The sequence below is a fragment of the Arachis ipaensis genome, chromosome B10 (assembly GCF_059453495.1).
Source record: "Arachis ipaensis isolate K30076 ecotype BB chromosome B10, ASM5945349v1, whole genome shotgun sequence".
Lineage (NCBI taxonomy): Eukaryota > Viridiplantae > Streptophyta > Magnoliopsida > Fabales > Fabaceae > Arachis > Arachis ipaensis.
Genome location: NC_142435.1, coordinates 62,994,916 through 63,000,068, shown reverse-complemented (window position 1 = coordinate 63,000,068; position 5,153 = coordinate 62,994,916). Strand labels below are relative to the sequence as shown.

Genomic DNA, 5,153 nt, shown 5'->3' with positions numbered 1-5,153 from the left:
CTGTCTGTTGTTGAGACGATGATGTAAAAGGTTTGCCAATCCCAAACCGAATTCTCCCACCATTATTATTATTGAAGGCTTGATTAGGCTTCTACTGATCCTTCCATGAGAAGTTAGGATGATTCTTCCATGAAGGATTGTAAGTGTTTCCATAGGATTCTCCCATGTAATTCACTTCTTCCATTCCAGGATTCTCAAGGTCATAAGCTTCTCCTTCAGAGGAGGCTTCTTTAGTACTGCCGGATGTAGCTTACATTCCAGTCAGATTCTGAGAAATCATCTTGACTTGCTGAGTCAATATTTTATTCTGAACCAATATGGCATTCAGAGTATCAATCTCAAGAGCTCCTTTCTTCTGAGTCATCCCATTATTTGCAACCATCTCAATGAGTTTCTGGGCTTCTGCAGGTGTTTTCTTCAGATGAAGAGATCCACCAGCAGAGTGGTCCAATGACATCTTGGAAATTCAGACAGACCATCATAGAATATACATAAGATGCTCCATTCTAAAAGCATGTCAGAAGGACACCTTCTGTTCAATTGCTTGTATCTTTCCCAAGCTTCACAGAAGGATTCACCTTCCTTCTGTCTGAAGGTTTGGACTTCCACTCTAAGCTTGCTCATCTGTTAAGGTGGAAAGAATTTGGCCAAGAAAGCATTGACCAACTTTTTCCAAGAGTTTAGGCTTTCTTTAGGTTGTGAATCCAACCATATCTTAGCTCTGTCTCTTACAGCAAAGGGGAAAAGCATAAGTCTGTAAACCTCGGGATTAACCCTATTGGTCTTAATAATGTCACAGATTTGCAAAAATTCAGCTAAAAAATGATAAGGATCTTCCAATGGAAGTCCATGAAACTTGCAATTCTGCTGTATTAGAGAAATTAATCAAGGCTTAAGCTCAAAGTTTTTTGCTCCAATTGCAGGAATTGAGATGCTTCTTCCATAGAAGTCGGAAGATGGTGCAGTGAAATCACCAAGCATCTTCCTTGCATTTCCACCATTGTTGTTGGGTTCGGCTGCGATGTCTGTTTCTTTTTCGAAAATTTCTATAAGGTCCTCTCCAGAGTGTTGTGCTTTAGCTTCTCTTAGCTTCTTCTTCAGAGTCCTTTCAAGTTCAGGATCGGCTTCAACAAGGATGTCTTTATCCCTGTTCCTACTCATATGAAAAGAAGAGAACAGAAAAGAGGAGGAATCCTCTATGTCACAGTATAGAGATTCCTTTATGTGAGTAGAAGAATAGAAGAATAGAAGAATGAGGTAGAGAGAGAATAAGAAGAATTTGAACATAGAGAGAGGGAGAGGGTTTGAATTATTAGATAAATAGAAGAGAAGTGTTAGTAAATAAATAAAATAAATAGAAAGAGATGAGAGAGAGAATTCGAATATTAATTAAGAGAAAAGAAAAATATTTTTGTTTTTATTTTAATTATAAGTTAGAATTCGAAATTTAAGAAAAGAAATAAAAGCAAATTGAAAACTAAATAATTAATTAATTAAAAAGATTTTTGAAAAACTTGTTAGTTAATTTTCGAAACTAATGAGAGAGAAAAGTAGTTAGGTGGTTTTGAAAGAGATAAGAAATAGTAAACTTTTTAAAATTAAACAAAAAGTCAAGTAGTTAATTGAAAAATATCTGAAAATAAATTTTGAAAAGATAAGAAGTTAGAAAAAGATTTTGAAATTAAATTTTGAAAAAGATATGATTGAAATTTATTTTGAAAAAGATTTGAAAAGAAAATTAGAAATATTTGATTTTTAAAATTAAAATTGATGACTTGACTAACAAGAAACTAAAAGATATGATTCTAGAATTTAAAGGTTAAACCTTTCTTAACAAGAAAGTAACAAACTTGAAATTTTTGAATCAAAACATTAATTGTTAGTAAAGTTTTCGAAAATATGAAATAAAAATAACAAAAAGATTTTGAAAATTTATTTAAGAAATTCGAAAATGTTAAGAAGGAAAATGAAAAAGATTTGATTTTTGAAAAAGATTTGAAAAGATAGAATTTTTAAATTGAAATTTTGACTTGACTAACAAGAAACAACTAAATTTTAAAAAAAAATTTGACTAAGTCAACCCAAAATTTCGAAATTTATGAGTAAAATAAGGGAAAGATATTATTTTTCAATTTTGAATTAATGAAGAAAGGGAAAAACAACAAAATGACACAAGACATAAGGATTTAAGATCAAAACAAATAATGCATGCAAGAACACTTTGACTGTCAAGATGAACACCAAGAACACTTTGAAGATCATGATGAACATCAAGAACATATTTTTGAAAAATTTTTAAGAAAAGAAAGACATGTAAGACACCAAACTTAGAAATTTTTAAACTTTAAACACTAATAATTCGAAAATGCATATGAAAAATAAGAAAAGACACAAAACAAGAAAATCACAAGATTAAACAAAGAAAATCATCAAGAACAACTTGTAGATCAAGAGAGAACACATGATGAATTTTTGAAAATCTAAGAAAAATAAAAAACATGCAGTTGACACCAAACTTAAAATTTCACACTAGACTCAAACAAGAAACACAATTTTTTTTGGTTTTATGATTTTATTAATTTTGTTTTTGTATTTTATTTTTTTTCGAAAATAAAGATAATAAAAACTTAACATAAAATAAAATTACCCAATCTAAGCAACAAGATGAACCGTCAATTGTCCAAACTCGAACAATCCCCAGCAACGCCGCCAAAAACTTGGTGCACGAAATTGTGATCACACTTTTTACAACTCCGCACAACTAACCAACAAGTGCACTGGGTCGTCCAAGTAATACCTTACGTGAGCAAGGGTCGATCCCACGGAGATTGTCGGCTTGAAGCAAGTTATGGTCATCCTGTAAATCTTAGTCAGGCGGATTCAACTGGTTATGAAGTTTTGATAATTAAAAGATAAATAAAACATAGAATAAGATAAAGATACTTATGTAATTTATTGGTGGGAATTTCAAATAAGCGTTTGGAGATGCTTTGTTGTTTCTGAACCTCTGCTTTCCTATTGTCTCCTTCCAATCATTCATGCTCCCTTCCATGGCAAGCTGTATGATCCTCTCGGATGAAAATAAATCCATATGCGCTATCACCGCACGGCTAATTATCTGTCGGTTCCCGCTAGCATCGGAATAGGACCATTGTCCTTTTGCACACTGTCACTGTACCAACATTCACATGTTTGGATCTCGTCACAGTCATCCCTTCCCAGATCCTACTCGAAATACCATAGACAAGGTTTAGACTTTCCGGAGCTCAGGAATGGCTACCAATAATTCTAGCCTATACCACGAAGATACTAATCTCACAGACTTGGTCCGTGTATTAGATATCCAAGAGAGTATACTCCAGCTGTCGTCCAATGACTACGTTGAACATCATGTAGATCTCTTTGTGGTTGTCAGGCACGCGATCTTGGCTAAGCGAGTAACGAAGATTGGGTGATTGTCACGGGTCACCCCTTCATTCTGACTTAATTGAATTAAGAACAAGAGTACTTGCATTAATTCATGAAGAACAGCAGAGCTCCACAACTTAATCTATGGGGTGTAGAAACTCCACCGTAGAAAATACTTAAATGAAAAAGGCCTAGGCATGGCCGTGAGGCCAGCCTCCAAACGTAACATCAAGTGATCAAAAGATAAGAGACTCCTCTAAAATAAACCTTTAAAAGTAGTTTTTATACTAAACTAGTAACTAGGGTTTACAGAAAATAAGTAACTAAGTGCAGATAGTGCAGAAATCCACTTCTGGGGCCCACTTGGTGTGTGCTTGGGCTGAGCATTGAAGCTTTTTCGTGCATAGGCTGTTTCTGGAGTTAAACGCCATCTTTGGTGCCAGTTTGGGCGTTTAACTCCAATTCTGGTGCCAGTTTGGGCGTTTTACGCCAAAATGTTTTAGGCTGACTTTGAATGCCAGTTTGGGCCATCAAATCTCGGGCAAAGTCTGGACTATTATATATTTCCTGAAAGCCCAAGATGTCTAATTTCCAACGCAATTATAAGCGCGCCAATTGGGCTTCTGTAGCTCTAGAAAATCCACTTCGAGTGTAGGGAGGTCAGAATCCAACAGCATCTGCAGTCCTTTTTCAACCTCTGAATCAGATTTTTGCTCAGGTCCCTCAATTTCAGCCAAAAAATACCAAAAATCATAGAAAAACACACAAACTCATAGTGAAGTCCAGAAATGTGATTTTTGAATAAAAGCTAATAAAAGTATAATAAAAAGTAATTAAAATATACTAAAAACTATATAAAAACAATGCCAAAAAGGGTATAAATTATCCGCTCATCACAACACCAAACTTAAATTGTTGCTTGTCCCCAATCAACTAAAAACAAAATAGGATAAAAAGAAGAGAAAATACAATGAATTCCAATTATCAATGAAGCTTAGTTCTAATTAGATGAGCGGTGCTTATGGCCTTTTTGCTTCTGAACAGTTTTGGCATCTCACTTTATACTTTGAAGTTCAGAATGATTGGCATCTATAGGAACTCAGAATTCAGATAGTGTTATTGATTCTCCTAGTTCAGTATGTTGATTCTTGAACACAGTTACTTTATGAGTCTTGGCCGTGACCCTAAGCATTTTGTTTTCAGTATTACCACCGGATACATAAATGCCACAGACACATACTGGGTGAACCTTTTCAGATTGTGACTCAGCTTTGCTAGAATCCCCAGTTAGAGGTGTCCAGAGCTCTTAAGCACACTCTCTTTTGCTTTGGACCATGACCTTAACCGCTCAGTCTCAAGCTTTTCACTTGACACCTTCACGCCACAAGCACATGGTTCAGCTTGGTTTAGCCACTTATGCCAGGATTTTATTCCTGTAGGCCCTCCTATCCATTAATGCTCAAAGCCTTGGAACCTTTTTACCCTTGCCTTTTGGTTTAAAGGGCTATTGGCTTTTTTTGCTTGGTTTTTCTTTTTTTCTTTTTTTATTTCTTTTTTTTTTGCCATTTTTTTTTCTGCAAGCTTTTCACTGCTTTTTCTTGCTTCAAGAATCAATTATATGATTTTTCAGATTATCAATAACATTCTCCTTTTTCATCATTCTTTCAAAAGCCAACAATTTTAACATTCATAAACAACAAATTCAAAAATATTCACTGTTCAAGCATTCATTCAGAAAGCAAAAG

General features: G+C 34.5%; 1 non-coding gene across 1 annotated transcript; it reads left to right on the top strand.

The window, feature by feature from the left end:
• Positions 1-510: 510 nt before the first annotated feature.
• Positions 511-618, top strand: LOC148580280 (small nucleolar RNA R71). Its single transcript, XR_015896181.1, has one exon. It is a non-coding gene; the product is annotated as a small nucleolar RNA R71 (small nucleolar RNA).
• The last annotated feature ends 4,535 nt before the right edge of the window (positions 619-5,153 follow it).